The sequence below is a fragment of the Lissotriton helveticus genome, chromosome 10 (genome assembly GCF_964261635.1).
Source record: "Lissotriton helveticus chromosome 10, aLisHel1.1, whole genome shotgun sequence".
NCBI lineage: Eukaryota > Metazoa > Chordata > Amphibia > Caudata > Salamandridae > Lissotriton > Lissotriton helveticus.
The window spans coordinates 151,366,209-151,389,558 of record NC_136071.1 but is presented as its reverse complement, the minus strand read 5'-3'; the positions used below and the strand labels follow the sequence as shown (position 1 = coordinate 151,389,558).

Genomic DNA, 23,350 nt, shown 5'->3' with positions numbered 1-23,350 from the left:
AACTTCAATTGAGCTTTCCTTCTACATTAAGAACCGCATTACATACAACACTGTTTTCCTCATCACAAATACAATTCTACTCTGTCCTCAGATTCTGTTATCTGTAACTAAATAGCAATCTTCAATCTTTGTCTCTCAAAAACTGCCTTCAATCTACACTGCAGATAGCAAAGTTCACAACTTCAATTGAACTTTCCTTCTACATTAAGGACGGCATTACATTCAACCCCAGCGCCAAAGATTTCTAACTCAGTGCACCACAAATAATCCCCACATCACCATATTGAATGAGGTGACCTAATAAGAAAAAAAAGTATCTCAAACTTTTCAGAAACATACTTCAACTTACTTCTGTAAATAAACAACCAATATTTATTCAAGAACTTGATTATAAACACTTTGTTACCAATGCATCCTCCTTCGACCACTCCTCATCGCAAACTCCACAAAACTTTGTTGCTTTTGATGCACACTTCCTGCCGTTCTTGCCTATGATTATCAATTATTCAATCTACACTGCGGACAACTGGGTTCCCAACATGCATTGACCAATCTTTCTGTCAAAAACTACCTTCGATCTACACTGTAGACAGCCGAGTTCACAACTTGAATTCAACTTTCCTTCTACAATAAAGACCGCATGACATTTAAGATTGATTTCCTTATCACAGATACAATTCTACTCTCTCCTCAGATTCTGGTATCTGTAACTAAATAGCATTCTCCAATCTTTGTCTCAACAACTGCCTTCAATCTACACTGCAGACAGCAGAGTTCACAACTTCAATTGAGCTTTCCTTCTACATTAAGAACCACATTACATTCAACACTGTTTTCCTTATCACAAATACAATTCTATGTCCTCAGATTCTGTTATCGATAACTAAATAGCATTCTTCAATCTTTGTCTCAACAACTGCCTTCAAACTACACTGCAGACAGCAGAGTTCACAACTTCAATTGAACTTTCCTTCTACATTAAGGACCACATTACATTCAACCTCAATCATCACCACATCACCATATTAAATGAGGTTACCTAATTAGAAAAAAAATATATCAAACTTTTCAGAGACATACTTCAACTTACTTCTGTAAATAAACAACCAATATTTATTAGAAAACATGATTATAAACACTTTGTTACCAATGCGTCCTCCTTCGACAACTCCTCATTGCAAACTCCACAAAACTTTGTTGCTTTAGATGCACACTTCCTGCCTTTCTTGCCTGGGATTATCAATTAATTAATCCACACTGCGGACAACTGGGTTCACAACTTGCATTGACCGATCTTTCTGTCAACAACTACCTTCAATCTACACTGTGGACAGCCGAATTCACAACTTGAATTCAACTTTCCTTCTACATTAAGGACAGCAATGCATTTAGCCTTGCTTTCCTCAAGGCACACACAATTATACTGTATCCTGAGATTCTATTATCTGTGACTAAATGCCATTCATCGACCTTTGTGTCAACAACTGCCTTCATTCTACACTACGGACAGCTCAGTTTACAACTTCAATTGAGCTTTCCTTCTACATTAAGGACAGCTTTGTATTCAACCTTTCTTTCCTTGACCCAAACACAATTTGGCTGTAACCTCAAATGCTGTTATCTGCAACTAAATAGCATTCTTCAATCTTTGTATCAACAACTGTCTTCAATCTAACCTGCAGACAACAGGGTACACAACTTGCTTTCAGCTTTCCTTCTACATTAAGGACAGCATTGTATTCAGCCTTACTTTCCTTAAGTCAGAGACAATTATACTATGTCCTCACATTCTGTTAACTGTACAAAATAGCATTCATCAATATTTGTATCGATTAGTACCTTCAATGTACATTAGGAACAGCAGAGTTCACAACTTCAATTCACTTTTGCATGTACATTTCTCTTATGTCTACAAAGAAGAGCCTTCAATAAAGTCTGCGCTCACTACAGTTCACAACTAGATACCAATACCGCCAGTAGTACAGAAAACATTCAATACAATCTTGATTTATTTAAAACAGACAATTTCACAATGTCATCACATTTCCTTACAGTTTGTACATTAGGAAATTCAGCCTTCATTTCTTAAAATTATAGATGTTTCTACTGTATGTCTTCAGATTTTGTATTAAAAAAGAGACAAAAGCATTCCTCCATTTCTGTGTCAACTACTGCCTTCGCCCTACACTACGGACAAGAGGATTAACAACTTCAATTCACCTTTCCATCTACACTAAAGACAACATTTAATGTAGCTTTGCTTTATTTAAGACAGACAATTGTTCTGTGTCCACACATTCTGTTAACTGTGACAAAATTGCATTCATCGATCCTTCAAAGGCCAAAAGTAAATTGAAAAGAGAAACTAACACATCATGTTTCACACATTTTTCTTAGGAGAATGGAACGATAGATCAAGTTCTAAGCCTTTTTTAATGACAAGATATCTTCTGAGCAATGATTTGCATACAGATGACACTAGTATTCGTACCTATGAGGTTAGAAATTGTTATGCTATTGTGAAACACAAAATTGTTCCTAGAAATGCAAAAGAAGTGTTACCTGAGGAACTTTTAGGAACACATTCTAAAACTCCACTGAACACTTCCAATTGTAGTAGTATTTATACTGTAAGTTAAGAATCTAATTTTTTTTAATGCAACTTTTTACCTAAGTATAATAATAAAAGTGTTAAACAAAAGATTAAGATGTGGCACGCACTAGACTCTTGCAGAGTGAGAGAAAATACTGGTTTGCAAAGTCATTCCCTGCTTTGTCTTTCTAAAAAAGTATGCCAAAGTGTTTTTCACCAATTCAGAATGTTACCAGTTCTTCATACTCAAATCAGAAAATTAATCAGAACATTGTATTACACAAAAATTCCAGCACTAATGTTAAAAAAAATTGAACAGTACTCTTTTCCGTGCATCTGTATCATATGCAACAAATGTCTCTGAAGAAATTCAGCTTAGTTACTATGGCCCCTAGGAAAACTGTGCAGAAACTGAGATATTAATAGAAGAAATGTATAACAGAATGTACAATGTTGTACTGTAGATAATTGCTAGCGACATATTACAAATTTGTAGGTGATTTCACTAACACCAAAACACCAAATTATTCTTCCATTTGTTTTCAACAAACTCGTTATAAAAATCAAACCAGTACTGTTCATCTGTATTTAAAAAGAAAAATAATAATGACGAAACATTTCACAACTTATTTGTCACAGAATTGTTTTGAATTGCATTCTAATCAGCATATTTCTAACTATTTTTTATAACAAATTAGATAAAAACAAAATACCTCCTAGTGCAGTGCATAATAATGTAGACTTCGTAATAAATCCTTCTGAACTGATGAATTTAAATACCTATGAGTCTATTCTTATTAAATGTGTCCATCCATTTCAGGCTATTATTCGTATAGAGCCTAACACAGAAAAATATCCTCCTTTTCATTTACAGAGAGAACCCACCTACTGCTGCGCCAAGCACAGCAATTGCTGCAGCAGCATATTCAGCAAGCAATCCACACCCACAAATTAATCCTCATTTCGGTGAAATTAATATTCTATGCATTTATTGTGATGAACTTTTGTTTTACGGGGAACAGTCTATCGACCTAATAAAATGCATGGATCAGGAGCATCACTATGCTCAACATTACTTTTTGACATTATCTTCTAATTAGTATGAACTACCTCAGCCGAAAGCAGTGCTTAAATTGCACACTTTCTGCCTTTCTTGACTGGTATGATCAATTCTTCCACAAAATCAACATCTAACCTTTAATCTAGGAAATCACAGCTAATATCTCCAGCATTTATATCTTCTTCTTCATTCTTGCTACTTGTAAAAAGTATGTTCAGCTCTTCTATAACAATATTACTAATTTCGAAAATGTGTTCAAATGTTGATTTTCCATACTGAATTTCTTCTGTTGTAGCTCCTGGTACATAAACACTTCTTTTTATCTTTGCTATATTATTACCTCCTGTGGTGATTCAAAAAAATTATATTAAATATTTATTTTTCAAATAAAACAATATTTTGTACATGAGTATTTTCTATTTTAAAAACATTGGAAAATTTAATTCAATAAATAGTGTCACTCTACATTGTGTCAAGTGCTTTATTTATCTTACCTACTGTGTTGCAAACTTAAAACAGACACGACAGCAATGCCCCCATTATTGTCAATAAGGGTGGCGGGAGGCAAACAAAAAACAACACTGCCACAGACGCTACGCTGTGGAACTCATTCTGAAGAGAGGTAGAAACATACAGTAAATAAAACAGAATACAAGTAAATAAAAAGAAAAAACATACATGCATGACACAGTCACTGGAGTAATACTCTGTTCCCCAACACAAAAAATAATTTTGCAAAAACTATATATACGAATGTTTAAGGAGCTGCAAATGAACCCATTACCAGGGATTCAAAAAAATTCATTAGGAACCGTGTGGGGAACACCAATGCCCACACGGTCCCAGCCGTTTACCCGCATCCTTCGAGAGCCAGCATTGCTTTCTCAGAGAGAGCAGCTTATATGCTACTCTCTAACGAAAAGCAATCTAATTCCTACTTGAAAGACACAGTAGCTTAACTTGCTCTCCCTTTCAAATAGGAAAACGGTTTGCTGTGTTAAAGTGGAAGCCGCAACGCTCCCGCCCTACCATTACAAACAGCAGTGTCCCAGGGGTACAGACCCCGGGACACTGCAGGAGTCAGCCCTGAGACATGGTGGTCCCCAGAACAATCAAGAGCTCCAAGACGGAATCAGCGCTACCCGCTCCCAACATTAAAAAGCCCCGAAAAGTGGTAACCCCGGAGCTAGGAGGTCCGTGCCCTCACGCCCAGCCTATTTTAAAGATCACTGCCCCAGGAAGGTGGCGGACCCCGGGGCATTTAGGCCCCCTCGGCCACACTTCAAAATAAAACATGCCTGCTAACACGTCCTACTTTGAAACTTTGACAGCCAATCAACATGCAACTCGTGATTGAACGTCCGCCGCAATTTTTCCATTGTAAATAAAAAAATATATATAGAGCTTAAAAATCCATGAACAACACCCTGAGCAAACCTACAGGATCAGGATGTTTCTACCATGCCCCCTTTCCTTACTTCTCACCCCTTTTTATTTATTTATTTAAAACTGTTTTCTTGTGACTCGATTTCAGCGACCAACAACACTTCCTGGTTTGGAGTGTCGACAACCAATCAGCATGCACGTAATACGCGTACTCCGCAATTTTTCTATTCAAACTTTAGAGCTTAAAAATCCATTAACGACCCCCTGAGCAAGCCTACAGGATCAGGAAGTTTCTACCATGCCCCCTTTCCTTATTTCTCACCTTTTTGTTTATTTTATTTTTTTAACTGTTTTCTTGTGACTCGGTTCTAGCGACCAACAACATGGCTGCCAACACTTCCTGGTTGGGAGTATCGACAACCAATCAGCATGTGTAAATACGCGTATCGACAACCAATCAGCATGTATAAATACACGTACTCCGCGATTTTTCTACTCAAAAGAAAAAAAATATATAGAGCTTAAAATCCATTAACAAACCCCTGAGCAAACCTACAGGATCAGGATGTTTCTACCATGCCCCCTTTCCTTATTTCTCGCCTTTTTTTTAACTGTTTTCTTCTGACTCAGTTCTAGCGACCAACAACACGGCTGCCAACACTTCCTGGTTTGGAGTGTCGACAACCAATCAGCATGCAGCTAGTGCACGTAAATACGCGTACTCCGCGATTTTTCTATTCAAAATAAAATTTTAAAAAATAGCCTAAAAATTCTAAACCTAACCCCTAACGAAGCCTACAGAGTCAGGATGGTTCTACCCTGTCCCCTTGCCTTATTTCTCAACTTTTTTTACTGTTTTCTTGTAACTCGCTTCTAGCGACGAACAAGATGGCTGCCAACACTTCCTGGTATCGAGTGTTCACAGACAGTTCACAACCAATCAGCATGCAGCTCCTGCTCATAATTTTACGTATTGCCGTACGCGTACTCTGCGATTTTTCATATTTTTTTTTTAAAAGAGCTTAAACATACATGTACAACCCCCTGAACAAGCGTAAAGGATCAAAATGTTTGTAGTCTTCCCCCTTCCCTTATTTCTCAACTTTCTTTACTGCTTTCTTGTTACTCAGTTCTACCGAGGCACAAGATGGCCACCAACACTTCCTGGTTTCGAGTGTTGACAGACAGTTCACAGCCAATCAACATGCAGCTCGCGCTCGTAATTGAACGATTTTCCGTATGCGTGCTGCACCCCGTCTCTAGATATCGCTATGATTTTACTTGCAATTTTCTCAGAAATTACTTAACGCATTTACACCATTTAACAAAAAGCACAATCTGTGAACCGAACTCTACCTCTCTGCCAAATTTCGTGTAATTCCGTTCAGCCGTTCGGGCTGTAGCCCTGGCTAAAGATCCCTATGGAAAATTGCATGGGGAAAACATGTTTTGGGACCCCCCTTTTTTCTCGCCCCCCCACTTGACGAATCACCCCCAAACTTTCAGGGAAAGAGCGGAACTGAGCAGGCCATTTTCTTGGAGAAATTCATGAAGATTCATCCACCAGCGCCAAAGTTATTCCAAATAGAATGTTGTGGATTTCCTATGGAAACTATGTCCTAACTATAACTACCTACTGGCGACCGCCAGTTGGTGATATATATATATATATATATATATATATATATGCAACTCGGTGGTCTGTTCCCCCCGTAATGGCGCTGCTTAGCGGTGCGTTGCTCCCGCGGCCGAACCAAGCCCCAATCAATCCAAACAACGTTAATCCATCGAATCAACTAAAAGAGCCGCCACTCACAGCCAATGTCCTCTGCAAAGCATATATTTATTTTCTATAATCGCACAGAAAACCAACGCGTTTCGGAAGTCACATCTACCTTGCTCACGGTTAATTTTTACTTTGAAAGTGCATTGTTTAAAATACCCATGCTGCCCAAAAATCATGTGATTCCCACACTTCCTGTGTGTTGACCTGCAGGGCATTCTGGGCAATGTAGTTTGCCTTATTCCCATCATGTTTTTACATTGGTATTGAGAGAACCCCCGTCTGTTTAATCATACCAATAAAACTACATGTGCAATATGTACAATATATACAACATATTCGATTTAGTGATGCCCTCCAGTGGGCATTTTAACCGTAGTAAATCTCGTTACTCAAAAAAGGCATAAATTATTGTCCTATGAAAAGAATGGATCTGGCTCAAACCAGAATAGACTTTTATCTGTATATACAAAAAATCAAATTGGCAAAACACTTCATGGAATTGAAACACAAACCTAAACCAATCCAAGACCTCCCGAAACCTACATCTACACTAAGGGTTAAAGAAGCTGAAAGCTACCTCACATTACTAAATCTAAACTCGGAGGAGGGTGAGGAAATTCAACTCAATTCTGCTATATTACAATTAGGGGCAGGGACCAGCAAGCAAAAAGGCTAAATCAAAATTTTCCACAATCACCCCCTGGAAATAAAATAGATATCTTTCACGAGGCAGTGACACATGATTTGTATAACATCTCCAAAACCCACGGCAAAGATAACTTAACCCTTCAAGAAATGGAAGCACTTTCTAAATTGATCAATGACAAAGAAATTGAAATTAAAATGGCGGACAAATGGGGAAATGTGGTGTTATGGGACAGAAACGCATACATCACAGAAGCAATGTCTCAATTATCTAACCCCCTTTTTTATGAACAACTGCAAACAAACCCAACGGACAAGATCAAAAGAGAAATTGACAAAAAACTAGACATTTGGGAATCTGAGAAACTAATCGATTGGGATGAAAAGAAATACCTAGTGGTGGATTTCCCCAGAATGGCAACAATGTGTTTTCTACCAAAAATACACAAGGATCCTAAAAGACCACCAGGGAGACCAATTGTGTCAGCAAAGGACTCAATATTAGAACCAATGGCTAATTTAATCGATTATTACCTGAACCCTTATGTCCAGACACTAAAATCATATATAAAAGACACCACCGACTTTTTATGCACAATAAAAGAACTAACTTGGCAAACTGATGACTGGATGATAACAATGGACGTAATCGCCCTTTATACCAACATTGACAACCATTTGGGCATGAAAGCCTGCAAATATTATCTGCAAAATCGTAACATTCACTACACGGAACACAACAACATGATAATGAACATGATTTCTCTATGTTTAGAAAATAACATCTTCTTATTCGGAGACAAAATATTTCGGCAAAGAAATGGGGCTGCAATGGGCTTTTCCTTCAGCCCAAGCTATGCTTGCATAGCTATGGGCTGGTGGGAGGAAGAAGTGGCTTGGAACAATTAAAATCAACACTTCACCCAACACATAGTGACCTGGAAAAGGTTTAATGATGACCTTTTCATCATTTGGAGTGGAAGTGCAGCGGAGTTCCAACAATATTTCGAATATCTGAATTCTAGCACACCGTGCCTCAAATTCACTTATGAAATGAGTAAAACTAAAGTGACTTTTTTAGACACGGAGGTGTATGTCAAAAATAACCGGATGGAGACAACACTTCACCGCAAAACCACTGCAACAAATGCAACCCTAGAAGCAACCAGCTTTCACCAATCATCACTGATCTCCAGCATCCCTTACGGGGAATTTCTCCGTCTAAGACGAAAATGTAGTGAAGAGTCAGAGTGGAGAAAGCACAGTGCAGACACAATCAAACGTTTCCAAAACAGGAAATATGGAAAACAGTTAATAAACAAATGTTGGGAAAAAGCTGACAGAAAACCCAGATGGGAGTGCCTAAAAACCAAACCGATTGACAAAGAACCGGACAATGAGCCAATAAGACTAATATTGGATTATAGCCAAGAATCCCCAAAAATCTCACAAATTCTGAGAAAGAACTGGAAGATACTCCAATTAGACCCCACGGTGGGACAAAGGATGGGGACTCATCCAGTAATCACCTACAGAAGAGCAACAAATTTAAAAGACCAGCTGGTCCATAGTCATTTCCAAAGCAACAAACTTAAGAACATCTGGCTAAAAACACAAGGATTCGTAAAATGTTACAACTGTAAAGTGTGTGAGATCGCCAAACCAACAAAAGAATTAACAATGGCAAACAAGAAAACCTGGAAAATAAAAGAACTCATAACTTGCAAAAGTCAGTACACGGTTTACATGATAGAATGCCCATGTAAGTTGAGGTACATAGGTAGTACCATATGTGAACTAAAAATACGAATCCTACAGCATGTCCGCGCAACAGTCAATAAGGACAGAAATAACGTGGTAGCCAAACACATGGAGAGCAACCATGACGGAAATTGGAAACTTCTAAAATTTGGGGGTCTGGAAACTATGTCCCTGTCTGATCGAGGTGGCCACCGGGAAAAACTTTTGAGACAAAAAGAGTCACGTCACATCCTGAATTTTCGAACCATGACACCTCTAGGATTGAATCAGTCGGAGGAACTGTACATCCACTTATAAACTATTAACTACTTACTCCATTCCATTTGATCTCCATTCACACTGTACCCTCCCTTCCCCCTTGTCCAAAAAAAACCCTCCCCCCCTTTTTTCTGTCAACAAACTGAGACTATACAGTCCACTGGAGGACAGTAAGGAACTAATTAATAGACAATACTACGGTTAAAATGCCCACTGGAGGGCATCCCTAAATCGAATATGTTGTATATATTGTACATATTGCACACGTAGTTTTATTGGTATGATTAAACAGAAGGGGGTTCTCTCAATACCAATGTAAAAACATGATGGGAATAAGGCAAACTACATTGCCCAGAATGCCCTGCAGGTCAACACACAGGAAGTGTGGGAATCACATGATTTTTGGGCAGCATGGGTATTTTAAACAATGCACTTTCAAAGTAAAAATTAACCGTGAGCAAGGTAGATGTGACTACCGAAACGCGTTGGTTTTCTGTGCGATTATATAAAATAAATATATGCTTTGCAGAGGACATTGGCTGTGAGTGGAGGCTCTTTTCGTTGATTCGATGGATTAACGTTGTTTGGAGATATATATATATATATATATATATATATATATATATATATATATATATATATTGCTTCCACAAGTTTGCTCAGAGACAAGTCCGCACTCCTCAGGCAGGTAGGTAACAACCTTTATTGAATTAAGCAAAGCAGCTTCACATCCCTCGTGTGTCCATTGGCCTTACGCGTTTCAGGGAACTTCTTTCCCCTTCCTCAGAGGCCGGCGCGAGTCATCTTTGCTTTTGTGCACTGCAACTTCCCCTGCGTGCTGCTTTAATTGGCCTCCGGTGTGCCAATCTGCTGCATCAGCCTTCTCAGTGCACGCTGGGACTTGTAGTCATTACGCACTCCTTACAACCCTCCAGTGGGTTAGATGGCTCACGTGTATTCCTGGACTCGTTTCCACAGCCCACCATTGAGCCTCGGATGAGACTCTGCTTTGCTGCAGTGAAATAACCTGCCCCGCAGATCACAGAGGGATAGCTTCCCCCCATGCAGGCCCCTTCTGAAACGGGGTGGTGCGTCGACTCCACGGCCTGAAGCCGCCGTGATTAATTGCTTCCACAAGTTTGCTCAGAGACAAGTCCGCACTCCTCAGGCAGGTAGGTAACAACCTTTATTGAATTAAGCAAAGCAGCTTATTTCCTTAATTCAATAAAGGTTGTTACCTACCTGCCTGAGGAGTGCGGACTTGTCTCTGAGCAAACTTGTGGAAGCAATTAATCACGGCGGCTTCAGGCCGTGGAGTCGACGCACCACCCCGTTTCAGAAGGGGCCTGCATGGGGGGAAGCTATCCCTCTGTGATCTGCGGGGCAGGTTATTTCACTGCAGCAAAGCAGAGTCTCATCCGAGGCTCAATGGTGGGCTGTGGAAACGAGTCCAGGAATACACGTGAGCCATCTAACCCACTGGAGGGTTGTAAGGAGTGCGTAATGACTACAAGTCCCAGCGTGCACTGAGAAGGCTGATGCAGCAGATTGGCACACCGGAGGCCAATTAAAGCACCACGCAGGGGAAGTTGCAGTGCACAAAAGCAAAGATGACTCGCGCCGGCCTCTGAGGAAGGGGAAAGAAGTTCCCTGAAACGCGTAAGGCCAATGGACACACGAGGGATGTGAAGCTGCTTTGCTTAATTCAATAAAGGTTGTTACCTACCTGCCTGAGGAGTGCGGACTTGTCTCTAAGCAAACTTGTGGAAGCAATTAATCACGGCGGCTTCAGGCCGTGGAGTCGACGCACCACCCCGTTTCAGAAGGGGCCTGCATGGGGGGAAGCTATCCCTCTGTGATCTGCGGGGCAGGTTATTTCACTGCAGCAAAGCAGAGTCTCATCCGAGGCTCAATGGTGGGCTGTGGAAACGAGTCCAGGAATACACGTGAGCCATCTAACCCACTGGAGGGTTGTAAGGAGTGCGTAATGACTACAAGTCCCAGCGTGCACTGAGAAGGCTGATGCAGCAGATTGGCACACCGGAGGCCAATTAAAGCAGCACGCAGGGGAAGTTGCAGTGCACAAAAGCAAAGATGACTCGCGCCGGCCTCTGAGGAAGGGGAAAGAAGTTCCCTGAAACGCGTAAGGCCAATGGACACACGAGGGATGTGAAGCTGCTTTGCTTAATTCAATAAAGGTTGTTACCTACCTGCCTGAGGAGTGCGGACTTGTCTCTGAGCAAACTTGTGGAAGCAATTAATCACGGCGGCTTCAGGCCGTGGAGTCGACGCACCACCCCGTTTCAGAAGGGGCCTGCATGGGGGGAAGCTATCCCTCTGTGATCTGCGGGGCAGGTTATTTCACTGCAGCAAAGCAGAGTCTCATCCGAGGCTCAATGGTGGGCTGTGGAAACGAGTCCAGGAATACACGTGAGCCATCTAACCCACTGGAGGGTTGTAAGGAGTGCGTAATGACTACAAGTCCCAGCGTGCACTGAGAAGGCTGATGCAGCAGATTGGCACACCGGAGGCCAATTAAAGCAGCACGCAGGGGAAGTTGCAGTGCACAAAAGCAAAGATGACTCGCGCCGGCCTCTGAGGAAGGGGAAAGAAGTTCCCTGAAACGCGTAAGGCCAATGGACACACGAGGGATGTGAAGCTGCTTTGCTTAATTCAATAAAGGTTGTTACCTACCTGCCTGAGGAGTGCGGACTTGTCTCTGAGCAAACTTGTGGAAGCAATTAATCACGGCGGCTTCAGGCCGTGGAGTCGACGCACCACCCCGTTTCAGAAGGGGCCTGCATGGGGGGAAGCTATCCCTCTGTGATCTGCGGGGCAGGTTATTTCACTGCAGCAAAGCAGAGTCTCATCCGAGGCTCAATGGTGGGCTGTGGAAACGAGTCCAGGAATACACGTGAGCCATCTAACCCACTGGAGGGTTGTAAGGAGTGCGTAATGACTACAAGTCCCAGCGTGCACTGAGAAGGCTGATGCAGCAGATTGGCACACCGGAGGCCAATTAAAGCAGCACGCAGGGGAAGTTGCAGTGCACAAAAGCAAAGATGACTCGCGCCGGCCTCTGAGGAAGGGGAAAGAAGTTCCCGTAAACGCGTAAGGCCAATGGACACACGAGGGATGTGAAGCTGCTTTGCTTAATTCAATAAAGGTTGTTACCTACCTGCCTGAGGAGTGCGGACTTGTCTCTGAGCAAACTTGTGGAAGCAATTAATCACGGCGGCTTCAGGCCGTGGAGTCGACGCACCACCCCGTTTCAGAAGGGGCCTGCATGGGGGGAAGCTATCCCTCTGTGATCTGCGGGGCAGGTTATTTCACTGCAGCAAAGCAGAGTCTCATCCGAGGCTCAATGGTGGGCTGTGGAAACGAGTCCAGGAATACACGTGAGCCATCTAACCCACTGGAGGGTTGTAAGGAGTGCGTAATGACTACAAGTCCCAGCGTGCACTGAGAAGGCTGATGCAGCAGATTGGCACACCGGAGGCCAATTAAAGCAGCACGCAGGGGAAGTTGCAGTGCACAAAAGCAAAGATGACTCGCGCCGGCCTCTGAGGAAGGGGAAAGAAGTTCCCTGAAATGCGTAAGGCCAATGGACACACGAGGGATGTGAAGCTGCTTTGCTTAATTCAATAAAGGTTGTTACCTACCTGCCTGAGGAGTGCGGACTTGTCTCTGAGCAAACTTGTGGAAGCATATATATATATATATATATATATATATATATATATATATATATATATATATATATATATCAACGCTCGAAGGTGTCCACCTTTGAGTAGCACGCGAACAGCAGCTTGGTTTATGTATAGGTGAGGACGGGGATCCACTCGTAGACGCCGATCCGTACGGGATCTGTCCGACGCGTTTCGAAGCTCCATATGCTTCTCTTCAGGGGCTTTAACGGAACAATGTGTGTTTTCATATAGGGAGATGGTAGACGTTGTGCACTTTACTGCTGGCCCCTGATGAGGAAAATAAATTTCCGAAACGCGTCAGGCCTATTTCAAACACGCAACTGCCCATACCAACTAACGCTTTGGGGAAGGCGCACGCAGGCTCGGGTGCTACCCGCTACTTGGACAACCCCATGGAGCATAATACATTAGCGGCGGTCAGCCGCTGGGTTGCACCACCCTGAAGAAACGGGGGCCACGAGACTCGCTATCCAAGGAGTCTCGTATGTGGAGCTGCGTGATGGATGAGGACAGGAGTGATGTTTGGGGCTCATGGTAGAGCCTTTGGAACGAGCAGTACTTTGAAAGTACATCCACCCAGGATATATGGACTACATCTCCCACAACCACAATGTGTGTTTTCATATAGGGAGAATGTAGACGTCGTGCACTTTACTGCTGGCCCCTGAGGAGGAAAATAAATTTCCGAAACGCGTCGGGCCTATTTCAAACACGCAACTGCCCATACTAACTAACGCTTTGGGGAAGGCGCACGCAGGCTCGGGTGCTACCAGCTACTTGGACAACCCCATGGAGCGTAATACATTAGCGGCGGTCCGCCGCTGGGTTGCACCACCCCGAAGAAACGGGGGGCACGAGACTCGCTATCCAAGGAGTCTCGTATGTGGAGCTGCGTGATGGATGAGGACAGGAGTGATGTTTGGGGCTCATGGTAGAGCCTTTGGAACGAGCAGTAATTTGAAAGTGCATCCACCCAGGATATATGGACTACATCTCCCACAAGCACAATGTGTGTTTTCATATAGGGAGATGGTAGACGTCGTGCACTTTACTGCTGGCCCCTGATGAGGAAAATAAATTTCCGAAACGCGTCGGGCCTATTTCAAACACGCAACTGCCCATACCAACTAACGCTTTGGGGAAGGCGCACGCAGGCTCGGGTGCTAACCGCTACTTGGATAACCCCATGGAGCCGTAATACATTAGTGGCGGTCCGCCGCTGGGTTGCACCACCCCGAAGAAACGGGGGCCACAAAACTCCCTATCCAAGGAGTCTCGTATGTGGAGCTGCGTGATGGATGAGGACAGGAGTGATGTTTGGGGCTCATGGTAGAGCCTTTGGAACGAGCAGTAATTTGAAAGTGCATCCACCCAGGATATATGGACTACATCTCCCACAAGCACAATGTGTGTTTTTATATATGGAGATGGTAGACGTCGTGCACTTTACTGCTGGCCCCTGAGGAGGAAAATAAATTTCCGAAACGCGTCGGGCCTATTTCAAACACGCAACTGCCCATACCAACTAACGCTTTGGGGAAGGCGCACGCAGGCTCGGGTGCTACCCGCTACTTGGACAACCCCATGGAGCGTAATACATTAGCGGCGGTCCGCCGCTGGGTTGCACCACCCCGAAGAAACGGGGGCCACGAGACTCGCTATCCAAGGAGTCTCGTATGTGGAGCTGCGTGATGGATGAGGACAGGAGTGATGTTTGGGGCTCATGGTAGAGCCTTTGGAACGAGCAGTAATTTGAAAGTGCATCCACCCAGGATATATGGACTACATCTCCCACAAGCACAATGTGTGTTTTCATATAGGGAGATGGTAGACGTCGTGCACTTTACTGCTGGCCCCTGATGAGGAAAATAAATTTCTGAAACGCGTCGGGCCTATTTCAAACACGCAACTGCCCATACCAACTAACGCTTTGCGGAAGGCGCACGCAGGCTCGGGTGCTACCCGCTACTTGGACAACCCCATGGAGTGTAATACATTAGCGGCGGTCCGCCTCTGGGTTGCACCACCCCGAAGAAACGGGGGCCACGAGACTCGCTATCCAAGGAATCTCGTATGTGGAGCTGCGTGATGGATGAGGACAGGAGTGATGTTTGGGGCTCATGGTAGAGCCTTTGGAACGAGCAGTAATTTGAAAGTGCATCCACCCAGGATATATGGACTACATCTCCCACAAGCACAATGTGTGTTTTCATATAGGGAGATGGTAGACGTCGTGCACTTTACTGCTGGCCCCTGATGAGGAAAATAAATTTCCGAAACGTGTCGGGCCTATTTCAAACACGCAACTGCCCATACCAACTAACGCTTTGGGGAAGGCGCACGCAGGCTCGGGTGCTACCCGCTACTTGGACAACCCCATGGAGCGTAATATATATATATATATATATATATATATATATATATATATATATATATATAACAAACTCCCAAACACGAAGGAAAGGGCGGAGGCCAGAGGGGATTCAAAGAAAAGATGCGAGAGAGAGCTCTACAGCATGACATTTATTACCACTGTTGAGTGTGGTGATGGCCATGACACAAGAAAAGGTGATCTTTTTCCTAGTCCATCTACTTTCTGCCCCCTTCCTTCCCAGACAGCCCTTTAGCTGTGGCAGCCACACAAGCAAGTCGTCAGTTGTTAAACCATGCCAATACTAGAAACAGCAGCTAGTTTGTTGATTAGGTTATGTTTTGTGTATTTGTCAAATGCACCATCCGCGAGAATATCCTGGCGCTGAACAGGTGTGGGAGTCTAACTTTACCAAATGTAGGCTGGTTAATTGCAAACACGGTCTTCAGCTCCTTGTGGAATTCAAGACAAGAGGAGAGCGCTCTGATGTGGATAGGGAGGTCGGTCCATCTTCAGAAGTGATGTAAGAGAATAACGGTCCTCCTTATCTGGTCCTGGTTATGTGTGGGATGTCAGCAAGGAGGAGTCCCATGGAGCAGAGGTGTCTGGATTTTTGGTGGAAGGAGATATGGTGGGGCCTGAGTTGTGGAGTGCCATGAATTCATCTTTTTGATTTCATCTTTTAGGTTTTGGAGCATTCCTTGGATAATTTTTCACCAACTCACACCTTTTGGCATTTTATGTAGTACTTTCAATAAAAATAATGTAGAAAGACACGTTAAGGAAGTGGCTTAATCATTGTACCTCATACTTATGATCTACACTGACTGGAAGCAAGATTTCTGTTGGCTTTTATGCGCACTCTAGACTTAAAGGATGCGTACCGGGTTGATGCCATGACTTGTCTCGAATATTGTTAATTTATTATAATATTCTTACGTTTATCCTTGAAATGGTGCATTTAGGCAGGTTTGCTCCTGAGTATCTATGCCATTAATCTAGCACTACTCGGTATGCATTCAGATGGATTAACTACATCCAACATGGGGCTCCATGAACGTGCTACCAACCTCGTTTTGCATGTGTTATTGTTTATGTTTTACCTTATACTCACGTTTATCCTTTTAATATGGGGTCAATTTTAGGGCGATCATTGAGTGTCAGCCCACTTGGAAGTAATCACAGCACCCGCGCTTTAGCTTAAGATGTTTAATGCGATAGCGCGGGTGCCTTGACTGTAACAAAAGTAAAGTAATAGTAAAAAAATGTGTGACAAAAGTCTCCATTCAGTCGCTTGAGCCAACGCCTCCACGGGAGAAAAGGAATGCGCGGACGCCTATGTTGCTGATTAAAAGGCATGCCGAGCTGCTTAAAAAAAGAATAATGAAAAAATACAGGTTCGCACCGTGCAGGTGCCATTGTTTAAGATTAGGGGCGTGCCGTGCTACTTAAAAATATTTATTAAAAAACAGTTTGACAAGCCGCGCACAAGAATAGAAAGGTGCGGCCGCCATTGTTAAAGATAATCGGTCCTGTGCAGGGCCAGACTGGCATTGCCGGGCACCAGGCAATCCCTCGGTAGGCTGCCACGGGTGGGTGTGGGTTTTATTGGCAGGGGGCCAGTTTTGTTTCTAGGGGCGATTTTTGGTCTGGTGTTAGTCAGATAAAATAAATCTGAGAAGTTCACTTGCTCCGCGCTCTGTGTATAGGCAAAAAAACCACAATCTCTGGATTCTCTTTCTCAACCATTATCATCTGTAAAATAAAGTATTGAGAGCATGTCTGTGCACCATTTAATAGGGGAGGGTCGCGCCCAGAGCGCACATGTCTCTGCCGCCATCTGTCTGCAAGGTCTCAGTTCACCCACCTTAGGGAGGGGCGTGCTGGTGGGGGTGACATGTGCATTGGAGTTCACACACTAAAAAGTTTGTGTGACCCGTGACGTGAGGCCAGGTCGAGAGGAGCATTCCAGAACAACTGAGCCAGAGACTGAGTGAGGCACAGGGACCCCATACTCTAATTATTTCTAGCACCTGCCTGCCTGTCCCTCCATGCTGTCGACTGTCTGCCGCCCGCAGGTTAGTCACTAATGTCGTTTGTATTTTTGAAAATTGCATTTGCAATCACCAGATTCATCATGGCATTGGCACTGTGGGCCGGGCCGCGCTGGTATTAAACAAACGAAATAGGCGGCAGCGACCTCCTGACATGTCTGGGGCACCTCAAAATATTCACACTGAAATGTTCCTAATGTAAGACGAAAACATTTCAATCAAACAAACAAAAGACAGTTGCAGGCGGCAGCACTATACCCCGCCTGCTTAGGTGTTTGCGTCCTGGGGAATTAGTATTTTTTAAACTTTTTTTCTTTATTGGATTTTCGGTACCAACAAAACATTATCTGCCACACCGTATTTTACTGATCCATATGACAAAAACTCACACATTCGAGAAGGTGCATTAGAGCATCGTTGTTGGAGTACTGCACGTGCTCTCTACCTACATCCGGGTCACTCCCAGGTCTCACACAGAGTGTGAGGTCAGGTCTGAGGTGGTGGGTAGCAGGGCAGCCTTGTTTTAGCAGCAACGGACCGATCCCTGTAGGCTCTAAAGTAAGGCAGCCTGGACTCACTCTCTGTGTAATATTCAGCACAGAATCTGGTTTGGAAGTATCTAGTCTGGAAGCCCTTTTGTTGAGCTTGTGTGTTGTTACCCTAGTTAAAGGCACTTTTGTTTTTAGGTACGGGGTGTTGTAGTTTGGGTCTCAGCTGTCAGTCATGGTAGTGCTGAGAGAACTAGCGAGTATCAAAGATGGCACTGGATATTGTGTAAGCTGTCTTGCAATCCATTGATCGGGGTCATCTTGCATTCTCTGCTTCATTCTTTCTCCTTGGCAGCGATGTCAGAGGAGAAGGACAAAGAACAGCAGGCGGTGGGGTATGAGATACAGTATACAACACCAGCGCAATGCCTAACAAATCAAGGACTGTCAATGTGGAGCATTTGCTGAAAGGAAATTGTTTTTTCCATTATCTTAAAAGGACAACTCACCCAAAAAATACAAAAACGTCAAAACATGGTTCAAACCCAATCAACCTTCAAATGTGATGGACCCATATGTATGAAGACATCAGGCCATATGCATCCTGAATGGGAGCAATTTTACTCTAAGGACTGTTGTCAAAAGCACTTCTTTCAGCAACTGTAGCTGCTGTATATGTTTTACAATTAGTGCCTCTCGTTCTATCCAAGTCAGTGAAATACGGTTTTTAATCTCAAAGCTGGCAAGGGGCAGGTAAAGGGGTTATTTGCTTTATAGCGCCTCATGGCCCCAACTACTGTTGGACGAATTTGAAAGTCCACAGTACAGCATAGATCTCATGGTGAGGCGCTGTTGTTTTCAGGTGCATCTTCAACAGATTACTAGTGTGAGGTCAAGCACAGTGATCTTAATGTGCTGGAAGAGGCTAAATAGTGCTTGGGCATTCATGTGCATCATGGCAAAGCACTGGAGTTTCCAAAATCAGGAGGACAGATCAATTGACTAGTTTTCAGCAGCACAAACCCAAAGTGCCACATCCTGCTGGAGAGTCGAGGGGCAGGGTTCTTCTTGAGGACAGTGGTTATCGGGATGACAGACGGTAAGTGCTATGCTCTGAGGGATCTATTCAACCTGCTGAAGGCAGGCAAGGCTGGGTCTCAAAGCAATAACTTCAAAAATAAAAATGCGTTATGCCCGTTATCTGATCACTGCATTCACAAACTCCCGTGCACTGAGCAAAAACACACAGCGGGTGGAGAGTGGGTCGGGGTGGTGAGAATCAGACAGTGGGAGCAAAATACAAACACAGCAATAACTTTAAAATAAAAATGCATTAAACCTGAAAAAAAAATATTCATCACAGAAGAGCACCATCCGGTCGCCCCCAGCCGGCCCAATGAGGACACGCTGACGCTCATCCTGGCAGTTAGGCAATGAGGGGCACTTGAACCGGTGAGTTGTGCTGTGAATGGGTTAAGGTGGTGAGGGATAGACCAGTACGGCTGCCACCTTACCCAGGGAATAATACCGGCACTTTCTAATGTTGGAAGATTCTCCAAAAGCCTAGACATGATAAACAGGACTCTATACAAATAGTTTGTATTCCTTTTTAACACTGACTTTCTGCCTGTTAATACTTTATTAGTCACGGACTATCAAAGCAGCTACTCCTCACATTTGAAAGTGCTTTTACTCGTATGTTTGCAGTTTTAAATGTGCACTGAAAGAATTCCAACTTTTGGTGATTTGTGTGCTGAGACATTACAATTGTAATCAGCCAGATTTAAAAACAGCCAGGTACCAATTTTGGTTCTGGTTGCTGTATCTGGGGCCAGATTTGCTTAAACTCACTGGGTTTCATAGATATGGTGTTTGCATGCACCGGGCAGGGCTGACTAAATCATACTGGGAAAAGGCTACTAGATGGCACTGGACAGGGCCAGGATGGTTGTGTTGAGGGTTAAATGGTTTAGAATGCACTGGGCAGGGTCACACTAGTTCTGGTGGATACGAATGCGCTAGAATGAAATTCAGCTGGCTGGGATGGCTCTGATGGAGGTAATGGGGTTAGAGTGCATTGAGCAGGGGTAATTTTGCTGGAAGTGTTCAGGGTTCCAACACACTGGGCTGGTCCTGGCTGTTTGTGATCCGGGCAATGAAGTTAGGATGCACTGAGTGGGTCAGGCTACTTCTGATTGGCTATTAAAGGTGTTAAAAGGGACAATATTGTCTGGTAAGTGCTCCTCATTGCCCAAAAGTTGAGACATTTGTGATATTTAACTCTCAATATGGACTCCATTGCTTATTTCTACTGTGGAGAAAGTGCCACTGATTTTGCCACTCATTAGGCAGTAGAATGTCTCTCACAGGTACACTACAACCATGGAAATCTCACACATAAGCAATCTGAAAATGTGACTGCTATGCTATAAATTCAGCTTTTAGGCTAGTGTGTGGCTATGAATGATCAGATCAATGAGATCATCTTCTGAGCTGCTGCAGTGCCTGTCTGCCCTCTGTTACTGTGAACTGCAGTCATGCAGTCTGTCTCTGGTTAGTGCTCTTCCATTTCTTGTGCTATGCAGCAGTTTTAACATCTTCTTAGAGTTTCTTGTTGCTCAAATGGTGTAATATCTGATATTTATGTTTCCCTCATCTTCATTGCTCGCAATAAAGTGTCACTCATAGTTGTTGAAATGTCACTTATAATTACACTGATTTTAAGAAAATGTCACACATAAGCAATATGAAACCTTGGCAGCTATGCGAAAGGGGTCTGGCGTAAGCGCGTAAACACAAACAACAGCGCCACCAGTTGCTGTTAGCTTTTTGCCTGAACTTCTTGTACTGCCCTACCTCACATTGATGTTTTATTTAGAATGAATATTTCACATAACCCTTATGATACACTTTTATTGACTGTATTTATTTGTGAACTGTTTATAGCGCTGTACTGGAAGCTAAAATGCATCTGGGCACTTCTCAGCCCACTTCAGAAGTGAAATCCTGGAAATCTGACAAACCATTGGTCTGCATATCTTTATAGAGCTCCACTAACTATAACCGCTATCATACAAGCTCTAATTGTCTGTATTTTCAGACCACTGCCATTTTTTTCTATCTGTCCTTTTGAGACCACTAGAGCAGTGGGTGGGTTGCTTGGTGCAATCACAGTTTTCATGCAGAGCCAGTTACAGATGGAATTTCCCAGCAGCACTAGTGCAACAGTTTTAGATCTTAGAGTTTCTGGTTGCTCAAATAGGTGCAATTTCAGATATTTATATGTTTCCCTCATGTTCATTGCTCAATTTTTGCTCACAAGAACGTGTCACTCATAGTCATTGAATATCACACATAATTACACTGAATTTATGAAAATGTCACACATAGCAATCTGAAACCTTGGCAGCTATGCACAGTGCAGTGTGCACTCCTGCCTCTGCTCTGCAGAGAAAAAGCACAACTGCCATTGGTGAGGTGACCTCTCACTCATAAATGGCAGTGGTGCTTTTTATCCGCACAGACAGACAGAGGTGCTGCGGTCCGGTAGTTGGGTTGAATGTAGTAGTGCATGTGCCTCACACAAGCACTACTAAATTCAACCCAAGTTACCATACCAATCCACCCAGCTACTGCACTGTGCGTGTAGGCTGCGGCCCGCGTACACTTACTTTCAGCACCACACCACTGTCTACCACCACCCACCCTCATGACCAGGCAGGCACTGAGACACCTGACCTGCCTTACCTGTAATCATAATGACTGGATAACCAGGTGCTCTTTAAGGTCATCATGTACTGTTTACTGTGCTTTAAAAGTGAGTACACTTAAATTTGTAATGAAAAATGTGCTGTAAAATGCACTATTTTGGTCTGTCTTTTTGCAAAATCTTCCCCCCAAACCCTCCTAATAGTGGCCAGGCTCGCTCGCCAGAGGGGGGCTGCTCTGGAAAAATTTGCCAGGGCTGCTTTCAGTTGCCAGTCCGGCCCTGGTCCTGTGCAACATTACTATGCAGTTAAACTACAGCCTGGGTTGCAGCAGCGGGAGAGTCTCCTGCTTGCAACAGCAGCTAGGAGAAAGTCTTTGCTAAAATAGTGCTCAGAGGTTGTAATTAAAACATCTAGAGTAACAACACACGGAACTGGGGCAGTCCTCATGGGAGGTTACAAGAGAAAAGGCAGCACTAAGGAGGGACTACTAAGCCTATTGACCAATGACAACCCACCATTGGCAAAGGACAGTAACAGGAGCCAATTAAAAAGATGGATGGAAAGTGGGCAGAGAATAATGCCTATATCCTGAATACTGCAAAAAGAACAATTGATGGACTGAATGCAGAACAGTGTCATACATTCTCCCCAATACAGAGATCTGGGCCTAAATCCATCGTTTTTATGCTCACCGTGCCTTTCTATATTGGACCCAGCCATATGCAAATCAGTCTTGACCCTGCGCCCAATGGGAACTGTCCAGCCCGAACTACCAGGCCAGGTCCTCCCTGACCTGGAAACAAGCATCCTAGGACTGGTTTCGGGGTTTCACCCCTCATCAGCCAGGCTAGCTTGACTCCTGTGGAATGGAGAGCATGGGACCCTCGTCTGGGCATGACCGTCCCACTTGGGGTGACAAATGCAAAAAGAACAATTGATGGACCTAATGCAGACTGATTTGCATATAGCTGGGTCTGAACTGAGATGGCGATGTGAGCTAAAGAATGATGATGGATTCAACCCAGATCTGTGACGGGGGTGAGTGCCTGAAAAGTTTCAGCGCTCTGTTCATCATCTCCTTGTGTTTGCTATATCCGGAATACAGCATGCTTCGAAGAGACAGCGCTGTCTAGGCGAGACCCAAAAAAAACTCTATATGGGGACAGGATAGAGATACTCTTCCGAGGGGGTCCCATAGGGACCCTTTCCGGGGCCAATACAGAAAAAAAGTATGGTTTTTTTGCTGTGATCCCACGATACTCCCGCGGGATCGCTGTAGAAAAAAAAATGGTGGGTGATATTGATTTTTAAACTAAAGTGATCCCCGGGTGGGCCAGGGGCCAGGGATCAATAAATGCACATATACACACATATATTTTCCTGGACAACAGTTGATCAGGAAGCATACCAGCAAATCACAAAACCAGGTTGTGTATGTTAATGAGCCTCCAAGCACCGCATTGGTTTATCTGGGAAGAGATGGAATGCAACGGGCCCCCAACTCAGATATCTGCAACGCCACCAC

At 43.6% G+C, this 23,350-nt stretch overlaps 1 protein-coding gene across 8 annotated transcripts in view; it reads right to left on the bottom strand.

The window, feature by feature from the left end:
* LOC144786046 (kinesin-like protein KIF19) overlaps nt 1–23,350 on the bottom strand; it is a 1,675,385-nt gene that overhangs the window by 1,458,563 nt on the left and 193,472 nt on the right. For 2 of the 8 annotated variants that reach the window (XM_078664986.1, XM_078664984.1), the window contains one exon: nt 3,789–3,996. The exons of the other annotated variants lie outside the window; for them this stretch is intronic. The gene's annotated coding sequence lies outside the window, so the exon portion shown is untranslated. The remainder of the gene's footprint in view (nt 1–3,788; nt 3,997–23,350) is intronic. 8 annotated transcript variants of the gene reach the window in all.